The sequence below is a fragment of the Vulpes lagopus genome, chromosome 13 (assembly GCF_018345385.1).
Source record: "Vulpes lagopus strain Blue_001 chromosome 13, ASM1834538v1, whole genome shotgun sequence".
NCBI lineage: Eukaryota > Metazoa > Chordata > Mammalia > Carnivora > Canidae > Vulpes > Vulpes lagopus.
The window spans coordinates 39,349,686-39,376,444 of record NC_054836.1 but is presented as its reverse complement, the minus strand read 5'-3'; the positions used below and the strand labels follow the sequence as shown (position 1 = coordinate 39,376,444).

The window sequence follows — 26,759 nt, the reverse complement described above, 5'->3', positions numbered from 1 at the left end:
GTTTTCTTAACCAACATATGTAGTTCTTTTGAATTTGAAGGTGGAAAAGCTTAAAGGCAAAGGAATCGCTGATTCATTCAAGGTCTTACTGTGAACTAGATGGTATAACCTCCCCCACAGTCCATGGAGTTAAGTATCAGCACCCTAGGGCAGCCCAGTGGCTCAGTGGTTTTGCACTGCCTTCAGCCCAGAGCGTGACCCCGGGGTCCCAGGATCGAGTCCCGCATTGGGCTCCCCGCAGGGAGCCTGCTTCTCCCTCTGCCTGTGTCTCTGCCTCTCTCTCTGTGTGCGTCTCTCATGAATAAATAAATAAAATCTTAAAAAAAAATGTATCAGCACCCTAACCCGCTGGTACTTATTTGTGATACAGTATTAGTACAAAAAGATTACATGTATTTTTTAAAATTTATTTTATCTTACCTTATTTTACTTTTTTTAGGGGCCAGGAGAGGGATGGAGGGGCAGAAGGGGAGAGAGAAACTGAAGCAGGCTCCACCCCCAGCACCAGTCGAATGTGGGGCTCATCTCAGGACGGAGATCATGACCCAAGCCAAAATTAAGAGTCAACACTTAACTGACTGAGCCACCCAGGTGCCCAGAAATCTCTGATTTTGTTTCACAGTACTTCGAATCTGAGCCAATAAATTGCCATCTTGACGCCCCACTGCTGTGAGGTTATACACAAGTCTATCTTAGGAAAACTTTTGTAGAAACAAATTGAAAGGCAGATCCCAAAACTAACCACTTGCTCTAACACTGCTTTCGGAAGGAAAAGGAGAAGAGGCCTCACGAGTTGTCTAAGCAACCCCTTGGGTCATTCTGATTCAGATTCCTAATCTCATCACTGGAAAAGATCACCTTGGAATCTCTAAGTGCTTCTTTCGTTCCTTTCTTCCTGAGACTCTAGAGAGGCCAAACAATAATCACTTCAGCTCCAAGGCCTCCCAACTTGTAAGAGTCCAACAGGGTCATTCCTCATGGTCAAGGGGAGAGACCTAAGGACGAAGTGAAAGAACCCAAAGAAATGTCCTCTGACCTCTGAAAGTAAATACTCTACAGGGTTCATCAGGCCCCCTGGGAAAGAGGCAGGATCAGATCACCCATTGCCCTCTCCCATGGTGGGGGCCAGGCAGGGAGGAGATGGGAGATAAAGTGGAGGCACAGTGACGTGAGCAATGCGTCTGACAGAAATAACCCCTGCCCTAAGCCTCATCAGAGCCCCACGTTAAAACCTGGTAAATTATAAGTAAAAAATTAAAGTGACCTGTTCAGGCCCATAGCATAAGCTGTGGGGGAACCCGGGAGTAGAGAAAGTGAGGTCGCTATGGCGCCCAGGGACCTGCTGGCCTGGCTCACTCCTGGTACGTGAATCATTTCCTGCCCCAGCATAACCTGGACAGGTGGTCACCGTGGGATCCGGGACGTCATGGGTCTCCGGTATACCTAGAAAGGAGCCTGGGCCCAGGCGCTCTGCCTAGGAAAGGGCTCTGGGACAAGGCCTCACCGAACTGACCAAATTAAAGCCAGAGGGAGTGTTTTTGAAACCACACTAATCTTGTGATCTTGTCAGCTATTTAAAGTCCAAAGATTAACAAAATACCAGGAGAGCAAACAAATGTAGGTGGTTGGGGAGTGGGAAAGAAAACCCAGACTGGCTCTGCTCCAGGAGCAGACCTGGCAGATTCAAGTTCTCTGAGAATACCCGGATGGAAACAAAAGTCAAGGTTTAACCATTGCTAAATTGTTACCTTCGTAAATTTGCGAAGGGTGAGCTAGCTGGGAGGATCATCATGCCCATTAACTAGCTCTGTCTCGTGGCTCTGGGCTGGGTACTGCTCTGCCTGCCTCGTGGGCACGGAAGACATGACTCTGTGTGAGTCAGAGCAGTGTTCACCCTGGACCCTGACCTGAACACAGGGTTACCGGCTCCAAAGTCTAGGGCTCGGGGCCCCTGGATGGCTCAGTGGGCTGAGCATCTGCTTTTGGCTTGGGTCCTGGGATCGAGTCCTGCATCAGGCTCCTAGCAGGGAGCCTGCTTCCCCCTCTGCCTGTGTCTCTGCCTCTCTCTGTGTGTCTCCCATGAAAGGATAAATAGGGCACCTAGATCGCTTAGTGGCTGAGTGTCGGCCTTCAGCTCGAGTTGTGATCCCAGGGTCCTGGGATGGAGTCCCGCATCGATCTCCCCACAGGGAGCCTGCTTTTCCCTCTGCCTGTGTCTCTACCCCTCTCTCTGTGTCTGTCATGAATAGATGAATAAAATCTTAAAAAAAAAAAAAAAAAGCAAAGTCTAGGGCTCATACTTCCTTCAACCCAGCATCCCCACTTCTAAGAAGGGATCCCTGAGAAAGACGAGCACCCAGGTGCAAAGCCACATCCGTGAGGCTGCTCACCTGCAGCCGTGTTTCTAACTGGAGACTGAGACACCCTGCATGCCCATTAGTGAAGGAACGATTAAATAAAGTAAGACACACTCATAGAATACCTCACAGTTGTTCAAAGAAGGTGGGGGGCGGAACCTATAAGTGCTGAGATGTGGGATCAGCCATGATGCACAGGGTGAGAACAACAGATTGCAGAACAATATGTAGTGTGACTCCACTGCTTAAGTGTGTCGAAAAGAAAACCAAAGGCCCAAAATGGAGTCACTTCCGTTAGACCACATCACCAAACCAGGCCTTACTACCTAACCTAAATGCAGTTTAAACACCTCCACCCCCATGCCAGAAATGTAGTCTTAACGGGTCAGTCAGAAAATTTTTGGTCAGCACCAATAAAATAATCCATCACATGGGCCCTCTTCATCCCACTCCCCTGCTTCCTGTCTAAAATAAAGGTAAGGTATTCTGTGCAGTAATACCCCCTACTCTTCCCAAGGGGAAAAAAATGACCTTGCCTGAAGCAATTCTTTGTTTTTTGCTAATAACTTTTCTCCCCCATCCTCCTTCCTATAAAAACCTTCCATTTTGTACAGTTCCTCAGACCATCTCTCTACCTGCTGGGTGGGATGCTGACCGTTGAGTTTTGTTTTTTTTAACAACATACATGTGTATACTCTTATATGCACTGAAGAAAATTCCAGAGCATATATTGCCAAAGTGAATGCAACTGGGGTGTATTGCAGGGGGACCACTTCCTTTTTTCTACTTTATATACTCCTGGAATTGTCAACAACTCTTACTTTTTAAAATACAGTACTTTGGTGATTTGAAAATACAGATAAAATAAAGGTGTAAATGCATAAAGCATATGTAAATACATAAAACAAACTGGGGGCCCCAGGCATCTTTATTTCTCCTTTGCTCAATCAGGAAAAATCAATTACTAGGAAAGTAAACAAAGCCTGGAGAAGAGACCACTCCACTTCCTCCCTCCCTCCCTCCCTCCCTCCCTCCCTCCCAGAGTTTGGTATTTCTCCCTCCCATAGCTGACACACCAGGCTGTACTTGTATTTGGTTCTGATCCGTCAACAACACTTTTTTGAAGCAGGATTTGCATTAGCAGAAAAACAAAACAGGAACTTTGGAGCAAATCCAGCCAGTTAGGAAGCCAGGTCAGCCAGGCCCAAGCAGGCTCCATCAAAGTCTTGGACGGTATCAGGCACTGAGGGCCAGCGGCTTTATTGGCCAAAGGTCTCATTGATATGTCTTTCCAACTCCATCCATATTGTCTATACCCATTTCTGAATATATTATTTATCTCTAATTCATCCTTCCCTTGCTTCCAAATGGATGGGAAGCAGTTCCCAAAGAGCTTTAAGGCAGCAAACAATAGTTAACCTTAAGACAGTAAAGCTATTAGTTAACATAGGAATTGTCATACAGATATGGTAAGAATGAGGAAGAAGTAAAAATGTTATTTTCAGTATAAACTCCTAATACTCATAAGCATATGTAATTTTTGGTTGATATACATTAGTGCTCCTTAAGATCCGTACTATAAGACCAAGGTTAATAACAATCAGGAAAATAATCCAGAAGAACATCACTACAATATCCACTTCCACTGACTCAGTGAATAAATCTAAATTCAACAAGCTTCCCCATGCTCTTCAGAAGCCACTGATATGTTTCATTAGTCTTTTTCATGACCATATAAGTCTAATTAATCTTCTGACATATATCTACCATGTTGGCACAGTGGGTTGATGATTTTCAGTAAGTAGCTCAAAAGGCAGCATGGAAGCATTTAGAGCTCAGATTTGGAGCCATTCACATCCAGGTTCAAATTCCAATTATGCCACTCATGGCTGTGAGAACCTGGGAAAGTACCTAACTTCTCTGGTCCCCATTTTCTTGCAGGGGCGGGGGAGGGGGGGAAGAAGGATTCTTCATAGTGCTTGTTTCATAGGGTGAGGATTAAGTCAGGTAATATAATGTACTTAAAGTACTTACCAAGTGAAAAATAAAAATTAAGTGTGACGACTGGCTGAATCCTTGATACCTTTTTCTTCAAAATCTAAGAACAATAAAGGATGCAAAAACTCATTATTTCAGTAAGAAGCTGGACTGTATACATATACACGTGTATGTCCCAGAGCAGAGAGAGAAAAGCAAAACTTGCCATTCTCAAAGCACACACACAGGGACCAATACACCTTTAGCTCTAAGAAATATCTGTGCAAAACTACAAACACTGCAGCATAAATCACTGGGCAAATAGAATATGCTATTGGTATAGAAAATACACATTAGCCTAGCTATTCACGATTGACTATCAAGAGAAATAGAAACGTAGGTGATGTGATCTAACAATATTGTGCCTTAAAATCCTAGTACATTACAATGACCTCCAAGGCAGCCCCATTCTGAATGTGTTTTCACACACCTTGGCTCTGTATGAGCTTTTCCCAGGTTTTAGGCACCAAGAACACTTGGCCTAGTTGAAGACCATCAATAAACCTCCCTTGAGGCTTCCATTTTCCATCCTCAGGTATTTAGTAGCTCTCCCTAACCAGAATAAATTTAAGCAGGTATTTTTTTCAAGTTTCCAAATGAATAGAAAACACCACATTAATAAATATTGCTACTGTTTATGAGTGTCAGCTATGCGCTGGTATTGTGTGGAGTATATTATGTGCGCTGCCTCATTTCATTCCCACAACCACCCATATAGATGAAGACACTAAGGCTTAGAGAGGTGAAGTAGTTTGCTCAAGGTCATCACAAGGTCACCAATTTGTCCAAGGGCAATGCTGGAATTCAAACCCACCTGTCTAGTTAACCTCTATTCACTTTTCTGATCTGGGTTCCAATCACACCAACCCAGAGCAGCTTCCCTAACTCCCTCCAGCAAAGTCAAATCTCCCTAGGTACACTTTCCTTGCACCACTGTCTTCCTCTGTAGTTCTGGTCACAGTGACATTTTTATCCCTATCTGCGTCAATATTGATTTAATGTCCGTCTCCACATCAAACTGTAAGCTTGAGGATAGCACAGCTCCTCACTGTGCTTGTTTACTTAAAATCCCTGACCTCTTACCATAGTACCAGGCACATAATGGATTCTCCATACACATTTACACTGATTGCATGAATAAATGGGGAAAACCAGTACTCAGAAATCAGCCAGCCACTTGGGTACTGTACCAAGCACAGGTAGCCCAGTGGACATCCATCCACAACACTATCTGTCCATTTTGAGAACCAAGATAACAATCAGACAGAAGTGGAAAAGGATCTCAAGCATAAAACCTCCCAATGGTGAGACACAGCACCATCTCCCCATTTGAAAGAGGGCAGTACAAGAGCTGGACTCTTCATCAACTCTCATTAATCATCATTAATACATCATTAACAATAAATCATGTTTCTGATTCATTCTGGTGGATTCTTTTCCCTACATATGGCTTATTTCTGTTTTGATTCTTTTAACTAAACAATTTTTATTAAGATTTTATTTTTAAGTAATCTCTACACCCAGGGTAGGGCTTGAACTCACAAGCCCAAGATCAAGAGTCACACGCTCCACGGTCTGAGCCAGCCAGGCGCCTCCACGCCCACCACCACCTTTTGATTATTTTTCCTACTATTTTAATCTGCTTTCCAGTCCCTTCCTTATCTGTTTTCTCAAAACACTTGAAGCAGAATCACATGGTGTTCACAGGCTATTTTCTTAACACTCAGCTACGAAAGTGAAAGCAACTGGTAATAAAGGAAGTTATATTCACAACAAAAAATAGTTATTAAATCTCGGCACGTCTTCGCAAGTCACTGTCACAAGGAAAATCCCAAGGGTTTCAGAGCAAAATTTTTTTGTCTTTATTTAAGTAGGCTCCACGCCCAACATGGGGCCCAAACTTACAACCCCGAGATCAAGAGTCGCATGCTGCACCAACCGAGCCAGCCAAGTATCCTGATTTTTTTTTTTTAATGTTTGAAGTAATCGCTACACCCAATGTGGGGCTTGAACTCACACCCCTGATATCAAGAGACATGCTTTACCGACTGAGCCAGCCAGGCGCCCCTAAGCAAAATCTTGTAAGCAAACCATATAGCACCATTCCATATTATAGTCACTCATAATATTAAAACGTAAAACAGTAGGAGTATTAAGTCCTTAACAAGAGTGGACTATATTTTGAGGTGCCTGGCTGGCTCAGTCAGTAGAGCATCATCCAACTCCTGATTCCAAGGTCATGAGTTCAAGCCCCATGTTGGGCGTAGGGCCTACTTAAAAAAAGAAAAAAAAAGATAGTATTTGAGAAGGGACTATATTTTGAAAACACATCCACAAGTGATTTTAGTCCAACAAGATAAAAAAAGGAGTAACTTTAAAAAAAAAATTGCTACTTGTCAAAAAATCAGGTTTTATAAAGGGCTCAGGGCCTAATTATTAGTCTGATGACAGCTCAAACTTTGCAATGTTTTTTATTTTTATACCACAGGTGAACACTGAGCTCTATGAGGAGAGAGGAGGTGGAAACAATCCGGAGAAGGGGAGTTTTGTTACAGAAATGCTCAGGAAAAAGAGGGGAGAAAACAAACTTAGCCACATTCTGTTGGCAAAGCCCCAAATTCATGAAAGCCCTACACAATTTAACCCTTTTTAAATATGCAATCTTTATAGGTATAGAATTCCTCTGAAAATTCTTTTCAGAGGGTCATAGGTACAGCAGATCTTCCCGGCCTAGCAAAACAATCTTGGAGAGACCAGCTAGGCAACCTCTTAGCCAAGAAAAGTACTGCAGGTGAGTGAAACAGCAGCCTTGGGGAGGAAAGACATCAGCTTACAGGTTCTAACACCATCAAGTATATGCTCGAAGAACCAATCTAAAGCACTGCTGTTCGATACAGTACTCATCGTTAATACCATCCTAATACCACATCACAAACTTAAAAATTTGTTAAGGAGCACTTGGGTGGCTCATGGCTCAGTCAGTTAAACTTCTGACTCTTAGTCTCAGCTCAGGTCTTGATCTCAGGGTTATGAGTTCAAACCCCATCCTGAGCTCCATGCTGGCCATGGAACCCACTTTAAATAAATAAATAAGTAAGTAAGTAAGTAAGTAAATGGAAAAAAAAAACTGTTAAAAGGGTAGATCTCATACTAAGTGTTCTTACTATATAATTAAAAAAAAAACCACCTTTTTTTTAATGATCAGATATCTGCTAAATGGTTTTCAGCTAGCCATACAGGAAGGACTGAGAAAGAGAAACTGCAAGATTCCCAAAAGGTTGCAAACATGGGGCAGCCCCGGTAGCTCAGCAGTTTAGCGCCGCCTTCAGCCCAGGGTGTGATCCTGGAGACTGGGGATCGAGTCCCATGTCAGGCTCCCTGCATGGATCCTGCTTCTCCCTCTGCCTGTGTTTCTGCCTCTCTCTCTCTCTCTCTCTCTCTCTCTCTCTCTCTCTCTCATGAATAAATAAATAAAATCTTTAAAAAAAAAAAAAAGAAGGTTGCAAACAAAGATGTCCCTTCATGCCTCTTTTGTGAACCTGCACACACACGTGTGCACCCACACACAACTAGTTTTTTCCACCTTCTGCCAGTTAACTTCTACATCTTGATTCCCAGGTGTGCTTCATGCATCTTCTTCACAGAAATACCTCACTCTTCCCTGAGAGGCAGCACCTGTGCGTAAAAGAGAAAGAGGTTCTGTTTCCCACATCTGCTACCACTTGGGGTGGACTCACCCCAAGCCTGTTCCCTAAGAAGAGGAAAGGATGTGAAGCTAAAATCATGATCTCAAGGGCCCCACACGAGCCCTCATATGAAAGCTTTAAGAACTACGTGTAGCCTTGCTTCGAATGAAGTAACCCACAGCCAGACCTATGCACAAGTGTTAGCATCTTGAGCCTCCTCTGAATATAATTTTAAGCAACTCAAACTGCTTTATCACAATGGCCCTAAATCTCCAGTTACTCCTCCTGGCAACTTTGATAAGGTCAACAGGGACCAAAGCTTGCTTCTGTTTGCTGCAAAAGCCAAGTTCCTCTCTCCTTTCCTGCACATAGAACCGCAAAGGAAGTAGCCCTGTGTCCAGGGAGCACACCTGTGCACTCACCTGTCGGGAGGACAATGCTCCCCGATCTCATTCTGAGAAGACAGTGATGGGAAAGGCCAGGCGCCTGTCCAAACACCACTCATGCGCCTGCTGAAAGCCCTGGCAGAGGCAGAGAGGACCTCCACTGTGTGATTAAGCGAAAGGAAAAGCAAAACACTCACAGGTGTTTCCTCACCCGCCACCCAGAAACGCAGGAGACCCTGAGCCCTGACCCCTGCTTCACCAGAAGGCCTTTGTCTGGGTAAACTGAAGGCCGTCATTTCCAATGACAACTTGGCCCTGTCACAGACATTACGACGTACCCATAAGCCACATATGTTTTTGTCTCTTGTTTGTGATCTGTCTCCACAAGAGTAGGGCAGGCACTGTGTTTTATCATGAGTCTATACCGGCTACTTGGCATAGTACCAGCCACTATCCAGGTACTCAAGGACTATGTGACGGATGAGTGAACAAATAAACGAATGAGTGATATCCTAGTCAAAACAATCCTGTGAGGCAGGGAAGGTATTACGGTCTCTGTTTCTCAAATGAGAAGAGATGCCTAATGGAGGTGATGACTTATCCTAGGATAGAGAGGCGTGGGCATTTCCTTACATGATCATAATAAATCCATTCACAAGCACCTACCTGTCCCTTTGCACAAGTTCACCTACCAGATAATGTAGCAGAGAAGAGGCCTTGAAAGACCAACACTCTAGCATCTAAATTTTGAGGGGGTTAAAGCAAAAGTGGGAGGGGCAGGAGGAGTCAAAAGCATGGAGGTCTGGGGGGATGGTTTGGAAGGACATGCTGAGGATCCCCTGTTTCAGGGACAGCTCCCTGAGAAGCCCAGGGCATCCCAGAGTCAGTGAGAGGAACCTGAGCTGTGAGGAAAGAGGGATTTCCAAAAAGCTGAGACCAACAGGACCAAGCAGCTGGTCGGGAAAATTCAGATTCACATTTCTGCTTAAGGGAAATGCCCTACCTCAGGATCATTCTCCCCAAGAACTCTGACGGTTCTGGTGGCTCACCTGCTCAAGAACCAGCTCTACATGTTGAGAGGACACAGACCCCAAATGGCCAGAAGGGAGCTGACTTCTGAAAGACTAAAGGGATAGGCCGAGGCTCCCCCCTGGGCCCAGTCATTAGCCTGTGGGGACCTGCCGAAGCCATATGGGCCAGGTGTCTGCTCCTCTGTCTATGGGGACACAGAAGAGGCTGAAAGCTGGCTTTGAAGAAGTAGGTTGACTGTGAGTATCCACACCTGAGAGCCAATGACAGATACTGGAGTGTTCTCTAGTGTTCTCTGAGCCCTGATGATCTAGTACTGATAAGATAGCCCCTGAATCCAAATCCTGCAGAGTGGCAGAGGGAGCACAGAGGGGAATGAAGACTGATCATCTTGGTTAGAGGTCAGACGGCCCATTGTGAGGGGATAGAAAAGACAAGTTAAGTGGGAGGAAGGCTCTGGAGTTAGGGCTCAGAAACCAAACCCACCTCCCTGCTTAAAGAAATCTGATCAGCACCCTTGCTGTACTCATTGTCATCCCACATGCCAAATCCTCCAGGGCACTAAGCAACTGCTCTTCAGACCAGGTGCCAAGGCCACCATCATCTCGCTCCATGCTCCTTAACAGCCTTATTGTCTGCTCCTTCTCCCCACTCAGCTGGAAGCAGTGGGCTTGCTGTCCTCAGATGGCCCACCATCTCTCTCTCTGCCTACCTCTGCCTTCCCCATCCATTAGGGCAAAACATCAATAGTGAACACTTCTACAGCTTTTGGAATGGCCAGGACTATACTGCAAGCACTTGACACACATTAACTTACTGACGGGTGTGCAGCAGCCCTCGGAAGAGGCATTATTAGTATCCCCACTTTACAGATTAGAAAACCGAGGCACAGAGCAAGGGACTGTCTCCAGGCCCCATAGCTAGGAAGAAGCAGAGACAAGACTCGGGCCCACACTCAGGACCAGAGTCCTTCTTCCCAACCAGCAAGCCGCACTGCCTCTCACAGCACAATCCAGGCCGCACATGCTCCCCAAGTCTTCCCCGACCCCTCGGTGGACAGCTCTTTGCAAATCTTCATGGCACTTTCCACATTTGCATGGCATGATTATTGACTAGATTCTTGTCATTGCTTCCCTCCTAAATGAGAAACCCCATGAGAGCGAGGCTTCAGGGTAATTTCCACATCATCTTTGTATTCATTTCCTATAGCTGCTGTAACAAATTGCCATCGATTCCGTGGCTTAAAACAACACAAATTTATTATAGTACAGCTCCGCAGGTCAGAAATCCCACAGCGATCTCTCCTGGCTAAAATCAAGACATCTGTGGGGCTCTAAAGGAGAGCCTGTCCCCCTTGCCTTTTCCAGCTTCTAGAGGCTGCCGGCACTCCTTGGCTCCCAGTTCCTTTCTCCATCTGCCAAGCCAGGCACATATCACCTTCTTCTGTGGGCACATCTCCCTCTGATCACAGCCAGGAAATGTTCCCTGCTTTTTAAGGTCCCATGTGATTAGATTGGGCCCACCTAGAAAACTAGGATAATCTTATCTCAAGACCCTTAACTTAATCTAAACATTCATCCTTCAAAGTAAGGAAACATGCACAGGTTCTGGGGATTAGAACATGGACATCCTTGGGGCCATTATTCTACCACAATCTTTGTGTACGTGTCTTGAACACGGTGTCCCCCTGACAAACATGAAACTGAATCCCCGCCAGACTTCAGCTGCACCAACCCGAATGCTTGGTTATACGGTCCTTCCACTGGCCTCTGATTGTAGCATACGTTAGTCTTGTGTCCCCCAAGTGACCAGTAGCTCTTTGAAAGTGTCCCCCCCCATCATAGCCCCAAACTGTCAGTGGCAGACACATAAAGATGTTCAATAATCTGGGGATCAAACACACTGTTAATGAATCTACAAGAAGGTTCAATCCCTATCTCAACTATTTTATTTTCTATTTTTTGTTTCATAGTTGGTATTTATTAACTCTTAAAATATAAAGCTTACTTCAAAATGTAAAAAATAGGGATGCCTGGGTAGTTCAGCAGTCGAGCATCTGCCTTAAGCTCAGGGTGTGATCCCAGGATCCAGGATCGAGTCCTACGGGCTCCCTGTGGGGAATCTGCTTCTCCCTCTGCCTGTGTCTCTGCCTCCTTCTCTGTCTCTCATGAATAAATAAATAAATCTTTTTTAAAAAGTAAAAAATACAAAATGGTATAAAATAAAAACTCTCCCTCTTCCTCCTACCTCTTAGTCATTTTTTAGTATCCTTCTAGAGCTATTTTATGCATATGCAACACATACACATACTTATGATTGCCCCCCTTCCTTTTCTGTAAACGGTGGACTCACATATGGCCCCTTCTATGCCTCACTCTTTACTTAACAATGTAGACTGCTCCACAGCTATCCACAGAGCATCCCTGTCTCTTCGTGGCTGTGTACTACTCCCTTGTGCAAATGCACTATAATTCATGTCCACCAGCTTCCACTTATAGAAACTCTTGCTATTATAAAGAGTGAACACTGAATTTATCTGGAGGATAAATTTCTTTAAGTGGAATCTGAGTCAAGCCAGACCATGTGAATTATTAATTCTGATAGACACTGGCTCGGTGGCCCCTACGGAAACTAATACACATTCACCAACCCTGTATGTGTGAGTTCTGTTTTCCCACAGGACTTCCTAACATGGATGGTTTTCAAAATGTTTTTCTCTTTGTCAATCCCAAATAAATGAAATGTGGTAATATTTCAGTGCAATCGAATTAGAATTCGAAAAATTACACGTGAGGTCAAGCATTTTTTATACATTTAGGAGCCACTAATTATTTTCTATGGATTGTTCATTCACAGCCTTTGACCATTTTCCTCACTGATTTGTAGGACTTCTTTATGTATTAGGAAAATAATCCTTAATACATAACATGAAATGCAAGTATATTTTTCTAATATGTATTGTCTTTTGCTTCTGGGGGTTCTACAATGCCAACTGTTATTAGGTAATGAATTTTATTGATCATTTCCTTATGGCTTCTAAGTTTTGTACCATACTTAGAAAGCCCATGCCTACTGCAAAGTTATAAAAACATTTTCCTTTGGATGTTTCCAGAAACCAATCATCCATAAGCAGTGAAAAGTTATCTTCTATGGTCATGAATTACATCGTGGCCATAATGTACACAAATAGAATTTAAGGGTTGTTTTTTTTTTAAGATTTTATTTATTTATTCATGACAGATACACAGAGGGAGGCAGAGACACAAGCAGAGGGAGAAGCAGGCTCCCTGCAGGAAGCCTGATGTGGGACTCGATCCCAGGACCCCGGGATCATACCCTGAGCCAAAGGCAGACACTCAACCACTCTGAGCCACCCAGATGCCCCAGAATTTAAGGTTTTTAAAGTAACATTTATTTTCTAATGTGCTCAGTTTGTAAAGCACTGTCCCCCTGACAGCCAGTGAGGCAGGCAGCTTATCTGTCTCATTTTACAGAAGAGGATACCAACACCCAGAAAGGATAAATGACCACAGAAAGCCACACCATGTGGTCCAGACTCAAACAGAGGGCTCCTGAAGGCCAGAAGTTGTGCTCTCCTCTCCCCTATACCACCTCTCTTAACAAAGGGACAACATCTACATGCATTAAAAATCTTATTTTATATAGGGGATCCCTGGGTGGCTCAGCGGTTTAGCATCTACCTTGGGCCCAGGGCCTGATCCTAGAGACCCAGGATTGGGTCCCACGACGGGCTCCCTGCATGGAGACTGCTTCTTCCTCTGCCTGTGTCTCTGTCTCTGTGTGTGTGTGTGTGTGTGTCTCTCATGAATAAATAAAATCTTAAAAAAAAAATCTTAAAGGACATCTCCAAAGTCATTTCTAAATAACTGCAAAAGTAAGTGAATAATAAACTTCCTATTTTAAAAAAAGTGCTTATTTAAGTGGGTCGCACAGTGATCCAATTAAACAGTGATTCATCCTCAAATGCCCGTGCCAATGTTCTCACCAACTGTCAGAATTCCATGTTCTATAGTGTGCCTATATAACCTCACAAATTTAATTGAAAAAAAAAAAAAAGAAAGAAACGTAGAAGTTCCCAAGAGGGGCGCCTGGTGGCTCAGTGGGCTAAGCGTCTGCCTTCGGCTCCTGTCCTGATCTCAGGATCCTAGTGATGTAGGAACAAAATAGGGGCAGGCAGGGCTAGGCAGGGAAAGAGAAGGGAAAGGCCCCAGAGTCAGGCTCCTACCCCAAGAAAACAGAGATAAGACAGTAAAAACAAAAAAATAAATCTGGCTCCCTAGCTCCAAAATGTTAGGGAGTATCCTTTTAATGACTACTAGGCAATCACAGAAACCCCAATGTAGGAAATGTTATAAAGGAGATCCTAACCTGAAAGAAGGGAACACCTGGTTTGGGCTCATGACATTTACAAAAAAAACATCTTGTTTGTTATTATGATAGTTGTAAGTACACCATGTTTCTTCCAAATATCCACTCTGATATCACTTAGAAATTTGCCAAGTACCCTGGTCAGTTTCCTATAAAAGATAGACCATAAAAAGCCCCTGTTGGTAACCTTGTCGGGACGCCTCTCATTTTTGAGTTTTCTCTGTATCTCTGCTTAATAAACTTCAATCACTTTGCTCACTCTGGGGTCCCTGAGATTCATTCTTCAGCTGCGTGAGACAAGAACCAAGCTCTCCCGTATCAGTAGGATGGAGCCCGGGTCGGGTTCTCTGCTCAGAGGGGAGTCTGCTTCTCCCTCTCCCACATCCGGGCTCATGTTTGCTCTCTCTCTCAAGGAAATGAAATCTGAAAGAGAGAGAGAGAGAGAGAGAGAAGAAAAGAGAGAAAGAAAGAAAGAAAGAAAGAAAGAAAGAAAGAAAGAAAGAAAGAAAGAAAGAAGAAAGAAAGAAAGAAAGAGAGAGAGAGAAAGAGAGAGAGAAAGAAAGAGAGAAAGAGAGAGAGAGAAAGAGAGAGAGAAAGAGAGAAGGAAGGAAGGAAGGAAGGAAGGAAGGAAGGAAGGGAGGGAAGGGAAGGGAAGAAGAAAGAAAGAAAGAAAGAAAGAAAGAAAGAAAGAAAGAAAGAAAGAAGAAAGAAAGAAAGAAAGAAGAAAGAAAGAAAGAAAGAAAGAAAGAAAGAAAGAAAGAGAAAGAAAAAGAAATTAAAGAAAAAAGATAAGCTCCCAAGATTCCACAGCTTCTGAGTGGATCACAATGAGCAGCACTTCCCATTTTGGGGAAGGGGAGAAAGTGAAGAGTATCCCAATCATGGGGCGCTCTTTTCAACTTTCACATACCCCTCAGCCTTCCCCATCACCAACCCAACAGGCCCACCCCAGAAGGTCACTGCATGCCCCCTCAAGTGCACTGATGATACAAAGATTTTGAAAACCACTGTTTCAGAGGACAGGGTCTGTATCTGCACAACCCCTATAAAGCACACTCCTCTGGTTCTCCAACCAACCCCTCGTCTCAGCTCCTCTGCACACTCATGGTGTCTAGCTGCCCTACAGGTCAGTTCTGAAACTCCCACCTCAGGCCCTTTGTGCCGCTTGTTCCTCTAATGTCCCCCCTGCCCCCCTTCCCCGACTACATCCCCTCCAATCCACCACGGTGGCTCCTTCCCCTCCTGCAGGTCTTGATTTAAATGCCACCTCCTCAGAGGGGCCTCCCCTGACCACCCACTAGAGCAGACTCCCCCCAGTAATGCTCTACTCTTTTATTTTCTCCTTAGAATTTATCACAGTCTGTATTATTTTATCTATTAATCTATTCTGTTGTTTATTATCTGTCCTCTCAAAGGTCCCAGGAGGGCAGGGACCTTGTCCAAATTATTCAGTGCTTTATAACCCAAGTACTTAGCAGAGTGCCTGGCATATAGTAAGTGCCCAATAAATACTGGGTCAATTAATTTGATTGAATTAGTCCCAACTAATTTTCTCCATATCTGCATCGCCATCAGGTTTCAAAGCAGGCCAACCTCGTGGGCTGGGAGGAGGGGCCCCGAGAATAAGGCGCCTGCCTCTCCTGCCAGCCCTCTTCTCACTCGTGGTTCACCATTCACCTTGGGAGAAAAGAAAGCTTTTAGCCCGCAACAGCCCAGAGGGAATGTCTTCAAGACCACATGTCTTCTTCTATTGTTTTCTGTCTTCCTCCTGACCTAACTCCACTGGACAGCAGAGGATGAAAATGGGGAATAACATTAGTTATGCCACTAATAATCAGAAATGGTAATCAAAGTAACAACAGCAGATTGCTAACTGTGTGCCAGACACTGTGAGGAGCTTGTAACATGAATGATCTAATCCTCAAGATAGCCAAATAGCATTACTTCAGTTTTACAAATAAGGAAACTGTGCCCAAGGTCATGTGGCTACTAAGTGAAGGAGCTGGGATCCAAACCTAGGTAACCAGCCCTCCAACTCACCACACACTACCCCCTACGCCCAGCATGGCATCCCTGCTACATCCTTAGAAATAAATGCTTAAAAGATAGCAACCAGGACAGTCTGGGTGGCTCTGCGGTTTAGCGTCGCCTTCAGCCCAGGGTGTGATCCTGGGGACCCAGGATCGAGTCCCACGTCGGGCTCCCTGCATGGAGCCTGCTTCTCCCTCTGTCTGTGTCTCTGCCTATCTCTCTCTCTCTCTGTGTCTCTCATGAATAAAAATTAAAAAAAAAAAAAAAGATAGCAACCAGTCTCAAATACTTTAGGGAGGTGAGTTGGGGGCAGAGTTCTGTCTGTATATGAACCTGGGAAACCAGCAACCAAACATCTAGACATGCCTTTCTCATCCTCAGAAAGGAGTTATACTGAGAGAAGGGTAGTACATTCCCGTGACAGAGCTCTTTAGTGCCCATGGCTATAAAGGACCCTCTAAGAATAGAGGACAATGACAATTCAATTCAATAAGTAATCACTGAGCACCTACTGTGTGATACTTCTAGGTCTGGTCCTGGTGAGGGGTATTTTTTTTTAATGGTTAAGTTACACTCTCCGAGTTCTATGACCTAAGGATAGCCAGACACAGATATGAAACAGTTCACTTGTAATGCAAAGCTCACTGTATGTGAAAAAAGAAAAGTAGTACTGAGAACAAGGCTATAGGAAGAATGGAGAGGGAGAGGCTTTGTGGAGAAGGTAGGGCTTGATGAGGCTTCAATATTTGCATTAGGACAAGCACAGAAAACAGGACCAGGTGATTAAGAAGCAGTATCACTTTTGGAGATCTAAGGCCCCAGCCCCCCAGGAGTGGAGAAGCTGTGTTGGTAGAAGAGTTCAAGAGAGTGTCTAGAAGGGCTCCAATGGGCATCTAGGATGGGAAAGTCCCTGCAGGATAAGAGGAGGAATTTGAACTTCGACCCTGCTGGAAGGCAGAGAGGAATGAATTGCCATGACATGATCACTAGGATTCATCTGGGGATGGCGTGGAGGATGGATTGACAGGGAGAGACATTACTGGCAGGGAGCTTCATCAGGGGGGTGCTAGGATGCTCCAGCCAGCAGGAGAGATCATGGACTCAAGGTGGGCAGGGGCGATGGAAAAGCACTTGAAAGTAACAAAAAGCAGAACACAGAGGGTGTTGGGGACAGTGAAACTATTCTGTAGGATACGGGAATGGTGGACACACGTCAGGCCTTTGTCAAAACCCACAGAGTGTACAACACCGTGAGCGAACCTTGATGTAAAGCATAGACTTTGGGGGCACCTGGGTGGCTCAGGTCATGATCCCAGGGTCCTGGGATCAAGTCCCGCATCAGGTCCCCTGCAGGAAGCCTGCTTCTCCCTCTGCCTGTCTCTCCCTCTCTGTGTCCCTCATGAATAAATAAATTAAATCTTAAAAAAAAAAAAAAGTGTGGACTCTGGGTGATAATGGGGGAGGTGAGGCAGGCAGTATATAGGATCTCTCTGTGCTCTCCCCCGGTTCTGCTGTGAACCTAAAACTGCTCTTTAAAAAAAGTCTATTTAAAAATATGTATCTAGTGAGAAAAACTTAGACAAGAGCATGATAGGGAAAAGAGAGTCAAGGATGACTCACTAGCCAGGTGACTGGAAAAAGACTGGTCACCAGCAGAAAAGAAGAAGTCAGCAAGGGGAGAGCTGAGAGAGAAAGATGAGGTCGGGTGGGACCACACTGACACGCTGGAGGACGGCCACAAAGAACAACAAAACCACCTCAGGCCTTTGGAGAACAGTAGGGACAGAGGTAAATAAAGGATGCAGGCAGGCAAATGAGAGCCAACAGTGAGCATTCAATGTTCCTCTTTCAAACCGAGTGACAAATTCCCTTTCGAAAAGGAAAAGCGTTGCAACACACTGGAAACTGTGTTTTGGTGTCTTCACGCTGGCCACCTCTGGCGCAAAGAAGCGCAGCCTGACAACACCAGTTCAGTCACTTGTGAGAAGAGTTGTGACCTTCTGGTCAAGTTCAAATCTGCCCAAAGTGACATCAGTCCAGGTATGAAGAAGTGGCAGGTAAGGTGAGGGCCATGCAAGAAGGGAGACTTCACATTTAAGCAAGACTTTGCGGACTCCCCCTAAGAGGAGTTGGAAGGGCCTGGTGTATGGGAAAGCAGAGCTGCTGTGAATTCCCGTGCTGCCCTTTGTCAAGGGAAAGTATTTAACCTTCTGGTGACTTCGCTTCCCTCATCTGTAAAAAGGGGGACACCTGCCCACTTCATGAATCTGCTGCAAAGACCGAACGAGCCAACATGGAGGCGTGTGTGCCTAGGGCTCACTGTGGCAGCCACTGTCACCGTTCACTACTGGCCTTCCTGGACTCTTCCAAGACCCCCGAGGGAAAATCCTGAGGTCTCTTCCTCAGGGTCACAGAGCATTTGCTCCTTTAAAAACTGTTCTCTTGGGACGCCTGGGTGGCTCAGTGGTTGAGTGTATGGCTTTGGCTCAAGGTGTGATCCCGAGGTCCTGGGATCGAGTCCCACATGGGGAGCCTGCTTCTCCCTCTGCCTGTGTCTCAGCCTCTCTCTCTCTCTGTCTCTCATGAATAAATAAATAAAATCTTTAAAAACAATAATATTGAAATAAAAACTGTTCTCTTCAAGTACCTATTTTGTCAGATGGAACAGTAATATTTTAGAGGCAGAAAATTTTAGATCTATACGCTCTGAAACTCAGCCCACATGTGTGCAATACATCCCTTGACCATGGCCTGCAGCCAGTCATTTCCCCACGGATATCCAGTGCCTGACCTTGATCAAAGAAGGTGAAGATAAGCCATATAGAGAGTCCTTTTTAATGTGGATAGAATACCAAAGTTATTATTCCTTATTGGTCAAAGCACTGACTGCAATCCAAGGGCATCTGATGTGTGTTTGTTTATAGACCAGTGTAGCAAAGTTCTCAAAACAGAGGTCACAGTTTTTCAAGGTTTCTCAACTGTGAGGGAAATGAGCTAACTAAAAAACCAAAAACAAAAAAAAAAAAAAACAACAACAACAAAAAAAAAACCAGCATCCGGTCTGCGTTTCCTTGTAAATCATTGCATTGATTTCCTGGCATAGGAACTTACATGTGTTTGAGCAGAAGGTAGCCCAGATTCTGGGGGTCTGGTCATCCAGAGGTAGCTGATAATAAGCCTCTGTGTCTCCTGCTCTGAGATACCAGAACCTGGAGCTATGATCACACCACCCCCAACCCAGCCAGAGACCTGGGGCTGCTGCAAGGACAACTGCCTTCTCCCCTTTTTACCTTCCTCCCCAGATCTTCCAAATGCTACTCTACTATATGGAGAACTACTGTGGCGGTAAGAAAAGGGAAGAAAATTGCCAGGCAATAGAAAACTTTTCTTTGCGTGTTTGTATTTCTAATTCCTAAGGAGCCCAGGTCTCCAACATACAAAGCGGCTTATTGTGCTCTGCACTTTGAACTGTCTGGGTTCATAAGTCTGAGGAAGGAACTGGGGAGCAGCCATAGTCATAGAGGGAAAAGCCTGGAACTCAGAGGTAAGTGAGGCAGGAGGGAGGGGCAGGGCTCAGAGCAGAGAGAAGGTAGGTTAGGAGCCCCATGGGCTGACTTCTCCCTAACCTAGTTAAGTCTACTGAGCCAGCAACGTACCCGGTGGCACAGATCACTCCATCAGTACATCAGCGCTGACACCAAGGTAGAGCAGAGACAGCAGGGGAGCCCTCACCCACTCGCACCCTAGGGTGCACCCACTTGCAGAAAACCTGAGAGGACTTTGGAACTCCTTGGGCCGTGGGCTTGTGGGTTCTCACCAAGGTTTGTTAGTTTTCTAAGAAACAGGAGGCCCCCCCAGATGCCACTTGGGTTAAAAGAGAATGTGCCTTTCTTCCCCTAAAACTAATTAAACAGCCTGATTATCCTGCTTAACATCGAACCACCACAGGAACGCATCCCAAAGCAAAGAATGAAGGGACATCCACCCCGACTTTGCTTGCACTCCACAGGTCTTATGTGGCACCCAGCTTCTCTCAGTGAAAGGTGGTAAACTGGGACAGACCCAACAAGCAGGAGTGGACAATGCCTCTCCAGAGGCACCCCGACCTCTTTGAAATTAGTCCTCAAAAGGTCAAGCTCATGTAGTGTGACCCCACCCTGACCCTCTCCCACCCACCCTATACTCATGGCCCTGCCACCAGTCTCAGCCACTTGCAGGGACCATCCAGTCCACCCTGTGGGGCTGGGCAAATCAAGGGGATTACAGGTTCCAATGTATATTCTTAAAAAGATTATTCTGGGGGCACCTGGTGGCTCTGTCATTTAAGCATCCAACTCTTGGCTCAGGTCCCGATCTCATGGCTCCTCGGGCTCCATGCTCAGCAAGAGTCTGCTTGGATATTCTCTCCCCCTGCCCCTTCCCATACCACCCCCCCCCCTCCTAATAAATCTTTAAAGAAAAAAGATTACTGTCGGGGCACCTGGGTGGTTCAGTCAGTTAAGTATCTGCCTTTGGCTCAGGTCGTGATCCTATGTTCCTGGAATCAAGCACCACATCAGGCTCCCTGCTGAGGGGACCCTGCTTCTCCATCTGCCCCTACCCTTGCTTGTGCTCTCTCTCTTTCAAATAAAGAAATAAAACCTTAAAAAAAACTACTCTGGCTGATTTGGGAAACTAGATTGTGTGGGGAGCAGAGTAGAACAAGAGATGGGATCAGAAGCTGAGACGAACGTGCATGACAGCAGCCTGAGCTAAGGGGGACCTGGGGCAAGGAACTGAGCACAGGTAGATGGGAAAATCAGCCACTGAACTGGCTCAGAGATGGGGTGAGGAAATGGCTCCCCGAGCTAGCCCGGACAAATGGGACGGATGGCAGTAATAGTATCTTCAGATGGGCAAGGGAGGAGGCTGACAGGTTGGGTGAGACTGGAGAGCAGAGGAGGGATGACCAACAAGTTAAAGAAGCTCCAGTTTCTGAGGTCACAATCTGCACAGACACCTCCATGGTCCTGTACTGCATTTTGCATTCAAAATGCTGCGTTCTCCTTCTTAAAGAGGGCCCCCAAACTGCCTAAGTGTTAGGCCCTACAAAACTGGGGAGGGGATGATCAATACTGCTGGGCAAGTTAATTAAAATGTGCATGACACATCCAAGGAGTCAGATTTGATGTCAACTGCATTATCCTGGAGCTCACAAGAGAGCCAGACATCCAAGAATTAGTGGTTTAAAATCATGGAAATGAATAAAACTGGCTTGTCCAGTATTTGTCACTGCATCTGGATCACATGGGAATCAAGATACAGATTCTCAGGTCTCATTCCAGATCCACTGGACTGTTTGGAGATATGGCCCAGAAATCTGTTTTAACAAGTTTCCCAGATCATTCTTATGCACAAAAACATCTGAAAATGGCAGATCTCAGGAGAAAATGTGGAGAAACAAAAGAGGACCCAGGATGGGCCAAGGAGCTGCCAAATGGAGGGGACAGTGGGCACAGATCATTTATCTGGTTATTAATAAACTTAAACATTTTCATATACAAATGTGAATTATCTATTAATAGCCTTTGCCCATATTTCTATCAGATTTTCTTTTTTCTATTGATTTCCAAGACTCTATGCCTGTTATCTGTCTTGCAAGTATTGGCTTTACTAACTTGTCATCTGCCTTTCAACTTTGTTTATGGCATCTTTTTTCTTACAGAAGTATAATGTTTCACAACATCAAATCAATATTTTCCTTTATGGTTTCTGAGTTTTATTAAAGTCGTCAAACTCTAATAAATAACTCCAAAGTTATTTTTAAAAACCATCTCAGGGGCAGCCCGGGTGGCTCAGCGGTTTAACACCACCTTCAGCCCAGGGCATGATCCTGGAGACTCGGGATCGAGTCCCATGTCGGGCTCCCTGCAGGGAGCCTGCTTCTCCCTCTGCCTGTGGCTCTGCCTCTCTCTCTCTCTCTCTCTCTCTCTCTCATGGATAAATAAATATTTTTAAAGACCCATCTCATCTACATATGTATTTTAATGTCTGTAATTCGGTTTTGACATTTAACCTTTAAATGGAATGTATTTTTATGAATGGGGTAAGGCAACCGTCTTAAGAGACTTAACCATAGTCATTTCTGACATACCTTCAATTTCTGTCTTCACAACACAACCATTTCTGGACTCCCCATCCCTGGTCCCGTAGGCTACATTTTGAAATCTGGCTGAACAATTCATTTCAGAATGTACTGCCTCCCAGGATAAAGCTACTTTTCCAGGTAAACTTCATCAGTCTGTAAAAATTAAAGTTAAAGGGTTGGCTTAAACTAATAAAGATCTCAAGACCTTTCAGTCTTGCTTAGTCATTGGAGCATCAGCCTTGGGCCAGAGGATGGCCTTACTTCCTAGTGACTCACACGCTACACAGAAATCTCAGACTTCATGGAATTTTGAATTTACAAACCTCGCAAGAAAAATGCTCTGACACTACAATTTGGCCCAGAGGCTCACACAGCCTCTTTGTGACTCAACTAATGTGTGTTCTGAACCTTGCCCCATTTTCTCCCCAGTTTTTATGCTCCCGGCTCATACCTTTCAGAGCTGCTGATGCCCTTCCTGAGTCACAGTAAAGTGGTTCAGCTAATAACGTGACATGCCAAAGGATGTTGTATTTTGAGAGGCACTTCCAGAAAGATGTGCTGGCCTCACATACTGCGGCGACCTAGCAGGAGAGGAGGGAGTCTTTTGGCATCTCATAATTTCTTCACCTGGCACCATTTATTTATTCCAAAGGGAAACAAGTGAGTGTGAGGGGAAGAAGAGCCCAGCAGACCTGGGTTTTAGCCCCCTTTCCATTTCTAATTAGCTGTGTAGTTCAGATTAAGTTACTCTGCCTCTACATGGGGCCTTTGCTGCCTCATTCATAAAAAGAAATTATTGGAATAGAATGATCATTTCTAATCTTGCTTTCCACCACAGGTGACCCTTTAAGAATCAGAAGCAAGCTGTGCACCCAGAATAATGCCCCTTTGCACTTGAGTATAAATCAGACATTTTCAGGGGACTCATAGATCCCCTAAAGCCTGTATCTGTATTCCTAGGCTCAAGATCACAGAGACCTACCACAAGCTGTTAAAAATAACAGAGAATACAACAAATATATACAGAATCACAAAACTTGAAGTGAAGTTGAATCATTTGCAAAACTGGGAGCATCTCCTCTGCAGATACTGGGAGGAGGGAGGAGTCAGTTAAGGAAAAATAAATCAAAGTGCCATTAAGACTTGCCCTTGGGGAGCCTGGGTGGCTCAGTGGTTGAGCGTATGCCTTTGGCTCAGGACATGATCCCGGGGGTCCTTGGATCCAGTCCCGCATCGGGCTCCCTGCAGGGAACCTGCCTCTCCCTCTGCCTATGTCTTTGCCTCTCTCTCTATGTCTCTCATGAATAAATAAAATCTTAAAAAAAAAAAAAAAAGACTTGCTTTAATTGAAGCCTGACTCAGCCTTTCACATACATTTACAGGGGACTGGGTGAGAGCACCCATTCCAGAACCAGGAATGGCTGCCCAGTTCAAATCTTGGCCCCATCACTAACTAGTTGTCTGCCCTGGACTCTGTGCCACAGTTTCTTCATCTGTAATAAAAAAAAAAAAAAGGAGGGTGAGGGGTAGAGGTTGTACCAACCTCAAGGACTGTTAATAATATACATAGGGTATTAAAACAGGGCCTGGCCTATAGTGAGCCCTAAGTAACTATCAGCTATTACAGAAAGGTGGCACACATTTGCTGAGTGGTTAAAACTGTGAGCTGTGAAGTTTAGGGAAGTCTTAAATATCTTGATGCCTTAGTTTCCCCCAAATGTAAATAGGATCTGCTTCATAAGCTTTTTGTGGGGATTAATGAGGCTGTCACATAAAAACTCTCACCATGCCTACCATGTAGTAAATGCTCAATAAATGTCAGCTATTGCTATTAACAATTCTGGGAGGGAAAGGTGATCATTACCTGTTTTTAAATTTCCGAATAAAGGCTAAGTTAGACAGTGTGCCCTGCCGATATAGTACCTCAGCTAGCAAATGACTGTGTCAAGACTTCAACTCTGATGAGTCTGAAACCACAATTTGTAATCACAAACCTGTACTATCTCTTATTTGAACAGGGCTAAGAGAGCATAAATGCTGATTCATACTTACTACTTACCAAGAGAAAGAACAGAGGTGGGCGGTAACAGTCTAAAATTAGGGGTATCCTCCACAGAGGTCAACCCTGACTTTGACAAAAAGCCCTTCTTGCCACTCTCCAAAATGAAAGACTACAGAGGCTGGACCCCAGTCTCAGCCAGTTCTAAGCTTTTCGCAAGTGGTTGTTAAACCACAGCAATGACACCAAAAGAGGAAAAAAGAAGCCATTTCCTACAACAGCTTCACTAACAAAGTGAACCTTTTTAAACGAAAATAGAGATCCTAAGGCTGAAAAAAAGATATCAAGACTGCTCGGAAGCTACGTGAAAACTGCCATCTAGAACACAAACGTCAGTCTTGCACTAATACATTTTTATTTAGCAGAGAATGACAGTTTATATCTACTTTGGGGACATCAAGCTCCAAGAGGCCTTCCCCTAAGTAGAATAAGAGGAAGTTCTCCCCACAGCCAAGAGTGGCCCGGAGAGAAGTGCAGTGTCAAGCAAGGACCCCTGGTGAGGGGCCGCCTCACCTGAGCAGGTGGGTAGGTCCCCAGGCTTCCCGCACCAATTTCCTCACCGGGGAGCCGGGATGGTCGGCACTGGGACTTTGTGAAGTGGGCGGCAGAAGAAACAGGATGATCAGCTCAATAGAAGTCGGTGCTCATCACGTTGCTTCCCTTCTTCATACACTGACTTCTAAAGGGGATTTCATTTTTGGACCTTTACCCGGAGCATCCCCAGTGGTCCGTCTTAAGTCTACCGCTGCTCGGGACAAAAGAGGCCAGAGGAAGAGCCAGCACTGGAAGCGACTGGCACAAGGGCAGGCGCCCTCACCTCCCGTGCCCAGCGCCTCCCTCCCGCGGCTCCCGCTGGCTCTCCCCGGCCTCCCCGTCACCCCTGCCGGGCGCAGCCCCGGGGAGGCCAGCGAGCTCTGCACTCCGACCCGCCCCTGCCCGCGCCCGCGCCCCCACCCCCACCCCAGGGTGGCAGTCAGATGCCCCCCTGCAATCTAGGCCTGTCTCTGCTTCCATCTGGGCTGAAAGTCTCCCCCCACCCCTCCCCGGGCCTTAGTTTCCCCGTCCTTAAAACGGAAGATTTGAAGGAGGTAGGTCACGTGAAAGCCTCGATCCTGCTGCAAATGTCCAATTCCATCATTCTTACAAGTAAACGTGTCTTGCAAGGAGCAGACGCCCTTCCTTTCGGGCGGGACGGGTTGCCCCGCGTGCCGGTGCCCACTGCCCACAACAACCCGCGTAGCCTCACACAAGTACGATGCATCAGAACTGAAAAACAGGCTGTTGCTTTCCCGCGGCACCAAAGCTGCTCATCATCACCACCATCACCACCATCACCATCACCATCATCACCACCATCACCATCATCACCATCATCACCATCATCACCATCACCATCATCAGTCAACCTGGGTCTTCTGCCGGGCCTCTTCCCTCAATCCCGCAATCCCAAACCCCCGCCTACCCTTCCCGATTTCTAAACTCAAAGCCACCCCGCTGGTGGGTTTTAAAAAAGAGAAAAACAAACCCGCCCCACCCGGCCTGGTGTAAGGAGTCCGAGCACTTTCTCGGGCACCCGGGCTCCCACCTCCGCCCCGCCCTCGCCGGGTGTCCCTCCCCGGGTGTCCCTCGCCGGGTGTCCCTGGACCCTCTCCCGGTGTCCCCGGTAACGCTCTCCGAGCCCCGGCCGCCCGGCGAACGAGCCGACCATTTCTTCCTCCCCCCACATCCCTGCCGGGAAGGCGGCAGCTCCCCGCTGCGATCCCGGGCGCCCCAAGCTCTTCCCAGCCCGCAGGCAGCGGCTCCGGGGGGTGTGATGGGGGCGCAGCGGCCCCCTGGAAAGACGAGGGCGGCGGGCTCGCCGCGGTGCCCACCCCGCAGGGCTCCTGCCACTTACGGCTCCTCCGCGCAGGGCCGAGCCGGCGGACTTTGCTGACTCAAAGGCGCGGCGGCGGCGGCGACGAGCGCCCAGGAGCGCCCCCGAGCGCAGCCCCGCGCGCCCCGCGCACGTAGCGGCCCCGCGCCCGCGCTCGGCGCCCGCAGACCTCGTGGGGCCGCCCGGCCGCCCGCTTCCGCCGCCCCGGCCGCCGCCGCACCGCCCCGCGCAGCGCAGGTGCAGCCCCGCGCCGCCCGCGAGCCCCGCCCTCCCGCCGCCGAAGGCCCGCAGGGGCTGCCGCGAGCGCTGCGGCCGCCGGGGGGCGCCCCGGGGCCCGGATTCCGCGCCCCGCTCCGCGCGTCCCCCAAAGCCCGCGAGGGAGCCCAGCGATACCCGCCCGCGCTCGCCGGGGCGCCGAGGCTGAAGGTGCCAGCGGCATCCTCCGCATCGCCGCCTGCCAGCCGCCGGGAGCCCTAACCCCGCCCCCTTAGTGACCCGGAGGCCTGATGCCCGGGGAGAGAGACGGATGGATAGATCTGGGACCAACTAGAAAGGTGGACCCTAGGCGGTGGCCCCTATGGGGGTGTTCGCTGTAAAATTCTTTCAGCTTTGCTGTATGTTTGAAATGTTTCGTTAATAAAACTTCTAGGGGCAAGAAATGAGATGTGCCAAAGGGGCCCGAGTCAGGAAACCATCTCCCAAATGGCACCCTGGGCTGAGTGTGGCCCACCTGTTCGCTTGGGAAACCCCCAGAATCGCTTAAACAGCACCTGGATGACCACGGG

The 26,759-nt window shown here is 46.6% G+C and overlaps 1 protein-coding gene across 2 annotated transcripts in view; it reads right to left on the bottom strand.

Moving 5' to 3' along the window:
- SNX10 (sorting nexin 10) overlaps positions 1-26,167 on the bottom strand; it is a 75,044-nt gene extending 48,877 nt beyond the window's left edge. Inside the window, exons 1-2 of one of the 2 annotated variants that reach the window (XM_041727870.1) lie at positions 25,996-26,167; positions 4,392-4,455 (exon numbers count right to left, since the gene is read on the bottom strand). The gene's annotated coding sequence lies outside the window, so the exon portion shown is untranslated. The remainder of the gene's footprint in view (positions 1-4,391; positions 4,456-25,995) is intronic. The other variant, XM_041727869.1, reaches the window with a different exon arrangement.
- Positions 26,168-26,759: the final 592 nt, after the last annotated feature.